Source organism: Cynocephalus volans, chromosome 2, assembly GCF_027409185.1.
Source record: "Cynocephalus volans isolate mCynVol1 chromosome 2, mCynVol1.pri, whole genome shotgun sequence".
Classification (NCBI taxonomy): domain Eukaryota; kingdom Metazoa; phylum Chordata; class Mammalia; order Dermoptera; family Cynocephalidae; genus Cynocephalus; species Cynocephalus volans.
The window spans coordinates 1,976,811-1,990,390 of NC_084461.1; positions in this window are offsets into that span (position 1 = coordinate 1,976,811).

The window sequence follows — 13,580 nt, forward strand, 5'->3', positions numbered from 1 at the left end:
TCCCGAGCTCCTGGAATCCTCTGGTCAATGGCTTGATTCTGTGCTTGTCACTGACAACTGCCCCAGGCTGCAGTGCCCTTAAGGGAATGTCAGGAAAGGAGCAGTCCCTGTAAGGTGACAAAGCTTTGACTACACGAGGGAGCCGAGAAACAGCTGCTGGTTGTGGCTGTAGCACCGTGCAAACCATGAGGCTCCAGTTGTGACACCATCTCTTCATGCCATGAAACTTCCTGTCACTCTCCCACCTGTCATCACTCCACTTACCCCAACACTCCAGTGGATTCACATGGAACTGTGATGACACATCCTTTGCTGTGGAAGCCAGCAGGGGTTTCAAGGCCCCTCTTGGTATCCTGGCTTCATTCCAGGCAGGGGTCTACTTGGGACATTGGGGTGGGCTCAGGACCTGCCCTGCTCATGTGCTTCCACCTCCAGAGTCATCACAAACCTTCAGCTCATGTCAGTGCCCCAGAATCCAGGGGCTCCTAGGAACCCGGGTCTGTCTGTTACACCTGCAGGTGGGGAGGTTCTGGGCCTGGACATCACTCCGTCTGCATTTCTGGAATGGATGCTGCAACACACGCTGCTCCAAAGCATGGTCTGTGCTTAGCACAACTCAGCTGCTCCTCACGTAATGTGCAACGTGATGTTTAATTTTTAAACAAAAATTTTACCTGGACCCAGAACCGAATTAATTCTTCTCTACTTGAACTCGACGGATCTGCCAGGGCTCTCTCAGGAGAACAGAAGCAACCTGTGTACTCATAGAGTGAAGGGCTTGGTACAGGGAGCTGGAGACTTGGCTGGGCAGCCATGGTCAGCAGAACCACCACTAAGGACTTCAACCCACATCACCCACATGGGCAGTTTCCCAGAGCTTCCCTGGAAGCCTCTACCATGCTCTGGGACTTCAAGGAAGCTCCCACCAGCCTCCATGTTGCAGCAAGAGCTCCCCAGGCCTCCTGGAAGGGCCCTGCCCAGCACCCGCCCCATGCAGGACCCCCTCTTTTGTGCCTGGGTTCCCCATTTTCTCCAAGGATGGAGAGTGACCTTGGAGCGGTGGCAGGTGATACTGAGTTGACCTTGGAGAATCCTGCGTGCCACCTGGTCTGGAACAACCGTGAGACCTCAGCATAGCCTCAGTTGGTGGACACCATCGCTGGTCTGGTGGTTGTGGGTCCTGTTATCCCAGAGATGCTCTTCCTGGGGTGGGAGACCTTAAAGTGCAGCTATTTGGTGCTGTCACCTTGTGGTGTCAGGAGACTCTCCTGCAGGTTCCTGAGCAGGCCCTCTGCCAACCTCTTCCAGGCATCTTTTTATCACATGCTGGTCACTGACATTCCTCTTTCTTACATGGAACAGGTGACTATCTAAGCATGTTACCTGCTTCTAGGGGTTGGCATTTTGAACATAACAGTCAAAAAGAATTGAAGTTTATTAATATCTAAATCTAGTTCTGGTCACAAGTTGCAACGTGGTTATGTTTAGCTTCCATGGGTGTCCGGGGGTACCAGGGCTGACTGCAGCCACTGTGTGTTTGTTCTCCCATTGGGTGAGGGCTTTTGCTGCCTGTTCTGTGGATAGACTAGCTTTCGAATGCCAGCACAGAGGGCCGCACTGCAGCACACATGTCCTAAGAGGGCTCCTGGGCCCTCAACTCTTTGGAGGGCCCATCCCTGGTGGGGGGATGTCTCTGGACTGTGCTGGAAGTTCCAGCCATGCCTCCGGTTCTCCATCATGCCCACACTCCTGGATGCATCCCAGACTCTGGGTTCTGTTGCAGAACGTGACGTGCCAGGCCTGGCCAGCAGCTGCAGGGTTAATTCTCAGCAGTTCCTGGAAGAAAGCAAACAATCTGACCAGGGTGCTGGTTTGTAAAATGAATTTTCAATGTATAGCCCATAGACGGGTTGTGGTCAATAAATAAAAACAGCCTGACGTTTATTGTTGTAGGGAGTAATTATACTGTGCAGGCCTGGACGCTCTGTGCCACTGAATGCCTCGTTTGTGGTCCACATGGGCAGACGCATTAACTCCTGCGCTCCTTTCATGGGCGCACCATTACTCACGGGGGACTGATCAATATTTCATCTGCACAGCGTCCTGACCGAGGTTGTCTGGACCCATTGTGGGCCGGCTGATAATGACTTCTTTATTCAAGCCAGCTTGTAAGAACAAGAAGATAAAGAAAAGAGAGAGAATTATAGCATATGCTCATGAAAGTATTGTAAAGGTTACGAGCAGGAAACAAGAGGAAGCTGCGGGAAAGGGGCACATGGTAAGAGAAAGTGCAAAGGTTTCTAAAGTGATAAGGAGAAGAAAAGCAGGCAGTTTCACAGGTTTTCTTAACATGCTAAGCATCTCAGCGAGCTTTAATAAATCTTTCAAAATTCTTTCTCCTGCAGAAGATTGATTTTATTAGCTTTTGAGGCATCGCAGCCAAGTATTTTTCTCATATTCGGAACAATTTAAGTATTCTCTCCATAAATAAGACTCATCGTTCTTATTCCTGCCACTCAAAGTCAAAACTCAGGGATCTGCCTTCCTAATTGTTCTTGGCTTCCTGGTTCACACATGCTGCTTTCCAGTGATTTCTATGCACCCTCTCTGAGGCTGCATATTCAGCAGTTGCTGAAGAATTGGATCAGAGGCAAGAGCCTCACAGCAGTCACCTGCTGGCTTTAAGTAGCCACATCTTTCAATGTTCATAACTACTCTGTGCCAGGTACTGTCCTAAGAGCACAACTGGATGGGAGGCGTGTTACCGGGGTGCCCATTTTACAAATTAGAAAACAGAGACCAGGATGAGGACACAGGCAGGGCTTGAAATCTGTCTGATTCTGGAGTACGGGTTTCTGTAAAACCAGCCACACTCTCTCTGAGATCGATACCTGAGAAATTCCTAAGTTTCTCTTTGCTCATGCACTGGATCATTTTATGGTGCCACCCATTTCTTCTAAATCAGCCCTGCTTGAGAGGCAGGTCTCCTGGGGAAAGGGACAGAGATAACCACTTCCATGGGGCCCAGGGCCTCTTCTCCAGGAGCCTGGAAACCCCTCTCTTGTGCCGAGACTGCAGCTCCAGGCCCCGTGGTAGAGAGGTGACAGACACAAGTCTCCTGCTTTTGTGAAGAGCACAGTGCTCTGGTTTAGCTTTCTTCCGCTTCAGCTCATGGTGTAGTGGTCCGCAGAGGCCAGGGTACAGTAAGCACCAAGGGGATTCTGGGGTCCTTCTTTCTCCAAGCACTCCATGTAGGGTGCTGCTTCAAATGCTTTCCAGACAAATGCTTCTAACAGACACACTGTGACTTTTCATGGTGAACTGGAAAAAACAATCGAGTCCTCACCTCTTCACAGCACCCACCCCCATGTCTCTCTCTGAGCCCTGTCCCTGCTAGAGGAGAAGCCCCAGCTCCGGCAGGTGGGTTCTCACTGTGCTGAAGCACAGCCCCCGTGGAGAGGGCGTAAGAAAAGGAACGAGGCAAGAGAAAAGAGAACGGAGCTGAAGTAAAATGTAAAAAGTTACTAAATAAAGAAAAACAGGGGATACAGCAGCTATGGACCAGTCTGTGAGTGAGCAAAGCATACTGCACATAAGGTAATGGGAGACCAGACTACATGACATTGAAAATATCTGCATTTGTAAAACAACTTAATATCAAAAGGCCAATGCCACCAATACAAAAATATGCTTTTAGCAAACATGATACATGAAAAGTTTAATACTAAACAGAAGTTCTTGTATATAAATTTGAAAATGAATAAAAAACAACAGAAAACACTAGCAAAAAATCACTAGGCAAGCAATGAAAGAAGTAGAAAAAAAAAAAGAACGTCAAAAAATCGTATTCCATCTCTTTAGCAACTAAAAAAATTTGCAACTTAAATGGAATACTGGAACTCATCTCTCAAAATAATAAACGAGTTACACAGCAAAGCCAATTCTCCCCAGGGCTGGTGACAAGACATTTGGGTACTCTGGACATCTGGGAGCAAAAGTAACACAAAGTGGTCTGGAAGGAAGTGGAGAAATACGGATCAAGAAGCTAAAAAATACTCAGGTAGCTCCTGTGTTGGCTCTGATTCTAGAATTGTACCCCAAAGAAATAAATAGATACAGAGCTGTATGTAAAAATTTATTTGGTTTTATTTTAATGCAAAAAATTGAAAATTACTTAATGTCTGACAATACAGTGAAATTCTGTGATTACCTTAATAATGGCCCCGAAATACAATGTCCTTTTCATGATCGTAAACACTATTCAGCAACATGGGGAATAACAATAATAATAATAATAATAATAATAATAATAATAATAATAATAATATACCACTGGATGAAACTCATAAAGTATAGTCTTTAACATGCTTTAAAGATATGTGATGCACAGAAAGTATCTCAGAAAGAGGCGGAGGAGCTTGGCTGGGCGGTGCCGCAGGATGGCTGCCTGAGCTTCAGTCTGGGCCACCCAACCTCCTGATCAGGATCCCTGGGCAAGCCAATCCCTAAACCGCACTTTCTTCCTGTAAAACTGACAGAAAAACGGTAACTGCCCTGCAGCACTGTGGGCAGGATTGGGCGAGCTGAGCGTACAGAGCGGGGTCTGTGCCACAGGCTGCACATAAACAGATGAGGGGACTGTGTCACGGAAGCGATTATGGACACTCGAGTATGAATTTCAAGTAACTTTACAAGTCATGAAATATTCTCCTTTTGACTTTCCCCCCCAACTATTTAAAAATGTAAAACCAGTCAGCGTGGGAACTGCACAAAGAGGCACAGGTTGAATTTGGCCAGACACTATGGGTTTTTGTTGTTGTCATTTTAATAAATTTTATCGTATATATTTAAGGTATACAACTGATGTTATGAGACACACAAAGATAGTAAAATGGTTACTATCATCAAGAAAATTAACATATCCATCATTTCACAGTTACCATTGGGTGTATTGACCCCTGATTTAGGAAACTGTCTAGAATTTACGTGACTTACTAAAATCACTATTACTGTTATTTGAAAACAAAAAAAGTTAAAAACTATAATGTAACTTGATATCCTCTAATCATGGTTGACTTTTGTTTTCTTCTTTATCTTTATCTAGATTTTCTAATTTTTCTTAATTAAATGCCACAATCATTTTATAATTTAAAAAAGTAAATTTAAACATTAATGTAAACAAGAATATCAAAATCTGTGGAAGAAAGCAAAAAAGGGAGCAAAAAATTTTCATAAGACTTATTTAGTGTCAGTTTTGATGGTGGTAAAGAAGTCTTTGAATGGGTGGGAAACAGCTCAGAGACTGAAAGCAAATACCGCAGGTGTGCGGCAAAGAAGCCGTGCTTTTTCCAGTGGTTGCACGAAGAATGTTTACTCTGCCAGCGGACCTTGTCACAGGGGCGGAGGAAGGCTGGCAGCCCTTGAAACCACGTCTGTGATATCCATAATGTATCCAAAGAAAGTATCTATCTTTGCTCTAGGATATGTGTTAGTGTTTAAAAAAGAAACAGGTTTGAAAGAGTGAGACAGCTGTGGGAAGAGGGTGTTTGTAGTGGAACAGAAGCTCTCAATCTACACCTAAGAACAGGCAGGGAATGAGATAGCAACACTTAAAACTGACAAGCAACGTTTGCAACAAAACTAGGGGACAAGTTATCCCCATAAGCCCAAGTACATGTGGTCCCACCAGTGTTCACCAGACCTTCAGGGTCAGCCTCTAGTGGAAGGAGGCAGAGGAAGCCAAAGGTATCCGATGAGGCTGGAAAGAGGAAACACTATGGGATCCAACAGGTATTCCCTGGAAAGTCCTTCAGGACACCTGGAGAGCAGCAGAAGAAACTGCTGGGGTCAGGGGAGGGTGTCTGTCCACTGGGGTGGGGGGTTGCTGTGGAGTAGCTCAAATCGAGCCCCTACGGGTGCCCTTCCAGGACAGGGCTGGCAGGTGAAGGAAGGGAGGTCACCAGCAAAAGAGTGGGCAGAGCTTGGGAATCTCAGGAAGCTACGGCTCTTTTTATGCACAAAAGAAAAATAACACCAGAAGGAATTCCATGAAGACTGAAAAAACTATGCTGAGCCACACCACCTTCTCAAGGTCAGGAAAACTCAATTCACATAAAAATGAGCAACAGAAAAGCACCAGGGTGAAGTCCCACACAAGGTTTCAATTAGAAAATGACAGAATAACATCCCTACACTGACAGAAAAGCAGACAGCTGGGTGTACACACAGAGGAATGGAAATCATCATGTTGCAGGGACACCTGCACTCCCGTGTTTATTGCAGCTCTGTTTACAGTAGCCAAGATATGGAACCAACCTCAGTGTCCATCATCAGATGACTGGATAAGGAAAACGTGGTATATAAACACAATGGAGTACTACTCTGCCATAAAAAAGAATGAAATTCTGCCATTTGCAGGAACACGGATGAACTCAGAGAAAATCATGTTAAGTGAAATAAGCCAGGCACAGAAAGAGAAATTCTGCATGTCCTCACTTACATGTGGGAGCTAATAAAAAATAAATAAACAAATAAAAAAAGAAAAAAAGAAGATGCATCAATCACAATAATATGTTGACCTTTTTAAGAGAAGAGAACAGAGCAATCCTCCTGGTATTTTAAACATGAAGGGAAGGGGATTGTTTCCTTTTCCCCTTTTCCCAGAAACCCAGTAGAAACCAAGATGTAGTTACAGTTCGCTGTGAGGCTTCTCTCTGTTAGTTCACGATCTAGAACATGCTGAGTTAGTACCAGCGTTGAAATGCACAGGGGCTCCGGGAAGTCAAGTACAAAGTAAAAGCAAGACAAAACCATGGGCTCAGAAGGAATTCAAGGAAACAATTAGCTGACACGAGTAGTTTTTTACTTTTTGTATTTTTGCTCAGTATTTACCTGTTTTTGTTTTCTCTACTGCTCAGTAGAACAATGTGTAATTAGATCTTCAATGAGCACGTGGTGCATGCACAGCAGAGCAATGAGGGGACGTGGGTCCAGAAAGACATGGGAGTGGCTCGAAAGCTGGGGTCCGCGCCACGCGACGGGAGCGTGGACGTGCCCTGGGCTGCAAGGGCTGTAACTGCCCTTAGGTAGAATGACCTGACTCAGCTTTCATCTTCATCTCCACACAGAAGAGAAGTCAGTTTTTGGTTTTGTGTAAGGGGCGGGGGGTCTCAGCACACTTCCAGTCGTGGGTGGAGCACCTCCCCGCTCCTCCCTGGTGGACGACACCCCCCACGTGGAACTCAGGCACCTTCAAGACAGCAAGGATCAGACTTCCGGCTTCTGGTCTGGCATGTAGGGTCTTGGAAGCCCTTACTCCCATCCCACAGCAGGAAAATAAGCTGAACAAACAGAAAATCAGCAACTCTGAGATCCATCAGAGAAGCAAGGTCACAGGGCAAACCGTTGCCCCCAAATTAGAGAAACAGGTGCATACAGAGAATCACACGTCTGGAGAGGGCAGAGACCCCAAGAACGTGCTGGGGCATGGAAGCTGAGCTATGCCTGGCGATGGCCGGGGGCTCAGTGTGGACACATCTGAGAGAGAGCTCCAGGGGCCCAGCCACCTTGGAGAGCCCCACCAGGTCCTCACAGTGAAGGTGAGAGGAACCCCCTCATGCTTCTCTCAGGTTCCTGGTCCTCAGCAGGCCAGCCCTCAGGGGACTACTTCAGAGCGTAACCTGCTGGAGCCTGATCCACCCAGCAGAAGGAAAACACCCAACTCCAGCCGTAACTGGGGTACAAGGTCACTGAAGACTGAGAGGACCTTAGGATGAGAGGACACCCCCCCCCACCTGCCACCTGTCATCGGGGCTCCTGTACCCAACAGGAAAGGAACCACAAGCATGGACCCATTTAAGAGAGCAAGATTCCTCACTTTTCACTGTGGCCAAGTTCAGAATATCTGATGTCAGATCTTGTTTGTTTATTAATGAATGGTATTGCTTAGCATTACCATAGTCAGCAACTATCAGGACTGTTCAAGTGTTTCCGATTTTGTGTGCTATTCCCTGGACTGGACAGAATGCAAGCTACTCTGGCTTTTCTAGGGACATTTATGAGCTGGTCCTATGAAAACATTGTTTACACATTACCCATATCCTAGTAAAGGCTATGTGCATTTTCCATAAGTGACTAAAATATGTTGTTTTAGGATTATTTACCAATTTGCCGGAAGGGAAAACGTAATAAAATATATTTGATTATTGACAGAAGGTTACTTCAGCATTGTTTAAATTGTAGGTACACGGGCACAAGTTAAGTGACTTAATGAGTTGTTTTAGAATCAATTTATGAAATGGAGCACTCACTGAACTGAAACGGCTCTCCAGCTTTACCCCTGGCCTCCCTGGGGGGACCTGCCAACTGTGCCTCGCTCACGGGCCTTCAGCTTTCTTTGTTTTGCATGGGGCATTTGTGGCTGACAAATAGCAAACGAAGGTTGACTTTCTGTGATCCCCGGCCTAGAGTCCACCCCATAAAAGTGTACAGTGAGATTAACCAAGGACAACTGTGAAATCTGGGTTCCTACTAGTTATTTCACTCATTGCAGGGCAGGGGCACACCCGTGTGGGGTGGTGCCTCTGGGTATGGGTCTGGGGCCTGGTTCTCGGCCACCCCACCCTACCAATGACAGGTGGCACACTGGGGCACTGCCAGGTGCTGGGGTCTGTCATGTGCGTGATGGAGGACCTGACTTTCAACCAGGACTAAGGGCTTTAATGCACCCTCTCACCTTCCACATTTTAATGCACACTGTGACCTTTCAGTGTGACATTCTCAGCTTATTATTGTTGCAGATCTGGTGATTCTATCCCCAGACCTATGGAATTGGACAGGTTTTCTAGGGTTAGGGCCAAGTAATTTCAGTGATTTCGTGCTTATTAAAGTTTATAAAAAATGCTCAAAGAATAGCCCATGCCCCTAGACTTGCCCTGACGTCTATTGAGGCATCTTAATTTCAGGCACACAATCTGCCACCTGCAGCCCCCACGGGCTCCTGCCAGGGTGGAGTGCACACTGCGAGCCGCTTCCTTTATCCCTGCTCTTCCTGGTCTCCTTCAGCTCAGGATCCTCAGGGCCTCTCTCTCTGCTGAATGAGGGTACAGTGTCCTTAATCTGCCCAGTGCAAACTCTGGATAAAACTGAAAAATCAGTTGAACACATCATCAATTGATCCACGTGACTTTCAACATCTGTGTATTTGAAGATATCCAAAAAACTGGTTTTATTTCTTATTTGTCACATGCATAATGTGTGCCTTGTACACACAACCTTTGAAAGGTAGTGTTTATGCATTATCATTTAATATCATCGATATGGATGGATTTGGGTCTACTATTTTACCGCTACATTCTGTTTAGGCTCACTGTTTTATTTCTATGTTTTTTCTTTTCCCCTGTATTTTTTGGATTAATTGAATATTTTTGGAATTCCGCTTGAATTTATCTTTTCACTTTCTAACTACACCTCTTCACATGATTACCTTAGTGGTTGCTGCAGGGATTGCAGCACTCATGCTATACTCTAGGAGGACTCTGCAGTTTTCTTAGAGTTAGTATCACATCACTTCACATGAAACACAGAAATGCTGCAACCTCTTAGGTTCCTATACTCACCCCAACTTCTTAGTATAGTTTTCATATGAATTGTATCTGCATGCATTACAAGATACACAAGACACCGCTGTAATGTTTGCTTTAAATAGTTATGTGCGTTTTAAAGAAATTAAGAGCAGAAACAGTCTCACAATTACCCACATCTTTACCATCTCTGGAGCTTGCCATCGCTGCTGAGGAACTGAGTCTCTTCCTGGTATTAAGCCCTCAGCCTGGAGGACGCCCTCAGCAGTTGGTGTAGCGCAGGCTCTGTGCCAGCACACTCCTCAGTTTCTCTTATTTGAGGCTACATTTCTCCCAGTACAGAAACTGGGTTGACAGTTCTTGGTTTTCATCTGTGTCTTCTTTCAGCCTTTAAAAGATGTCCTGCTGCTGTTCCTGGTACCGTCCAGACCATGGTACAAAACAGCTTGCTTGGATTTTGATTGGGATTTTGTAGAATCTATAGATCAAGTTAATATAAATAACGTTTTAACATTATTGAGTTTTATAATCCATGAACAGAGAATATATCTCCATTTATTTAAGTCTTTAAATTTTTTTTGTCAGTTTTTGAAATTTTTCACATATAGGCTATGTCTATATTTTGTTAGATTGATACTTAAGTATTTCTATTATGTTTGGTGCTATTATAAATAGTATTGTTTTAAACTTCAAACTTTAATTGTTTATTGCTGGAAGATAGGACAGTGGTTGACTTCAGTCAATTAACTCTGTATCATACAAACTTGCTATATTCACTTATTAATTTCTGCCGTTTTTTGGGGCTGATTTTGGGGGATTTACTAAATAAACAATTGTATTCATCTACAAATAGAGACAGTTTTGTTTATTTCCTTTTTTCTTATAGCATACTTTTAAATTTCCTTTCTTATCATATTACACTAGCTAGGGCTTACAGTATAATGCTTAACAGACATAGTGAGAGAGGAAATCCTTGCCTTTTTCTTAATCTCAGAAGGAAAGTCTTCAGATTCTGTAGGCTTTTTGTACATTTTTGAAAAATCAAATCATGGATATTGCACCCTATTCCTAATTTGCTGATAATTTTTAGGGTGCATTAGAGTTGGATTTTGTCAAATGCACCAATTGTTATGATCATATGATTTTTTTTCTTTAGTCTGTTGATGTGGTGAATTATGTTGATTGATTTTTCAAATGTTGAATCAGATGTGCATGCTTGGAATAAATCCTGCTAGGTTTTGGTGTATAATTTTTTATGCACTGTTAAATTTGATTGGCTAGTATTTAATTTAGATATTTTGTATGTATATTCATGAGAGATATTGTATTATAGTTTTTTTTTTTCCTTGAAATGTCTATCAGATTTTGGTATCAGGGTAATGTCATCTTCGTAGAAGGAGAACGTGTACATTTCTGCTTCTATGTTCTGTAAAAGATGGGAGAATATTGGTACCATTTCTTTCCAATATTTGGAAGAACTTACTGGTAGAATCAAGTGGGCCTGGTAATTTCTTTTCTGGAAGCTTATTAGTTATTGATTTATTTACTTTAATAGATACTGAGTTACTCAGTTTATCCATTTTTCTTTGTGTGAATTGTGTTTGTTTTTTTCTTTCTTTCAAAGAGAGGTCCACTCCATCTAAATTACTGAAATTGTGGGCATAAAGTTATATATAGCATTCCTTTATTATACTTTTAATGTCCATGGGATTAGTAGTGATAACACCTGTTTTTTTCTGAGCACAGCAATTTGTATTTTTTCTCTCTCTTTTTAAATTTTATTTACTTATTTATTATCGATTTTGCCAATTTTTTTTTCAGAGAATCAGCTTACATTTTCCTTGCTTTTGTCTATTATTTTTCTGTTTGCAATTTTATTAACTTTTTCTCTAATTTCTATTGCTTTTTTCTTCTGCTTACTTTAGGCTTAAGTTGCTCTTTCTTCTCTGGTTTCTCAAAACTTAGAATACTGATTTTATTTCTTTCTTATTTTCTAATATACTCATTTAATGCTACAAATCTATCTCTAAGCACTGTTTTTCTGCATCCCACAGATTTTGATTATTTTCATTTAGTACAAAATATTTTTAAAGTTTATTTTGAGAATTCTTGTGGTCTATGTGTTATTTAAGTATCTGCTGTTTAATTTCTAAATATTTGGAGATTTTACAGCTATGTGTCTGTTATTTATTTATACTTTAATTCTATTGTTATATGAGAACGTACTTAGTACAATTTCCAGTCCTTTAAATTTATTAAGGTGAATTCTGTGGCCCAGATTGTCACCTATATTGGTGAATGTTCCATTTGAGTTTGAGAAGAATGTGTATTCTGCCTTTGTTGCATGGAGTATTCTACAAATATTAATTAAATAAAGTTAATTAATAGTGCTGTTCAGGTCAACAGTATCCTTATTGATTTTCTGCTTTCTTGATCTATCAATTATTAACAGGGAGTTATTGAAGTCTCCGACTACAACAGTGAAACCGTCTATTTCTCCTGCATTATTTTCAGTTTTGCCTCACATATTTTTGCATTCTGTTGCTAAAGTGCATATTCATTGATATTTGTCATGTCTTCTCAGCAAATTGGCCCCTTTTCCATTGTGGAGTACAATTAATTTTATTCCTAGTAATTGTCCTTGTTCTGAGTCTACTTTGTCTGAAATTAATACAGCCACTCCAGCTTTTTCTTAATTTCCGTGAGTATGATACATTTTTAATCTGAGTCTTCATATTTAAAATGTACTTCTTATAGACAACACATACAGTTGAGTCTTTTTTTCTTGATCTGCTTAATGCACTCTGATAATCTCTCTTTTTTAATTGGTATCTTTAGAGCATTCATATTTAAATTGATTATTGATCTAACTGGATTAATATTAATCATGTTTGTAACTATTTTGTGTTCATTGCCAGAGACTTCTATTTCTGATTTCTCCGGTTTAAATTTAGCATTTTATATCATTCTATTTCATCTTCTGTCTTAGGATATCAATTAAACTTTTTTTTTTGTAAAATGGTTGTTCCTGTAGGGTTTACAGTGCATAATTAACTAATCTAAGTTCACCTGCCATGACACTATTCGACTATAGGTGCAGTGCAGGTACCTTGTAGCAGAGAATTCTTAATTCCACCTCCCACTCTTTGTGACACTGCTGTCATTTTGTTCACTCATATACCACAATCACTCAACACATTTTACCTCCATTTATTTCTTCTCTACCTCTCTTCTGTGTTGATTTAAGTTTCTGACCTATTTCATATTCCTTCTTCCAGAAGAATTTATTATTTTATTGTTTCTTAAAATGCAGATCTTCTGGGGATAAATTCTCTCAGGATTTTTTATATTTTTGGCTGAACAAGTCTTTGTTTTTCAGAAGGTTAATTTCACTGGTTATAGAATTCTGTGTTTTTTTTTTTTTTTTTGCCAACCTAAATTTTTCACACCACTTATTTTTGTTTGCGTGATTTCTGACTGAGATGTCTGCTGTAACTCTCATCCATCTCTGTTGTCTATAGCTAAGGTGATTTACCCCTCTGGCTTCTTCCAAGATTTTCTATTTGTCTTTGGTTTTCTACAGTTTGAGGATGATTTGGCTAATTGTAGTTTTTCTTCTTCTCCCCGCCTCCTCCTTCTCCTTTTTGTATTTATTCTGCTTCATGTTCTCTGAGCTTCTTGTATCTGTGGTTTGTGGTCTATTACTAACATTGGAAAGTTCTTGGCCATTATTACTGCAAATATTTATTCTGCCCTATAGTTTCTTTTTTCTCCTTCTGTTATCTCAGTTACATGTATGTATACCTTTTAACATTTTCTTTTCCATTTTTATTCTTTTCCTTTTTTATTCTTTTAAAATTCTTTTTTCTCTTTGCATTTCAATTTAGAAAGTTGCTATTGATGTGTCTTCAAGTTCACTGATTTTTTTCCTCAGCTATGTTGAATGCACTGATGATCCCATTAAAGGCATTCTTCATTTTTGTTACAGTGTTTATTATT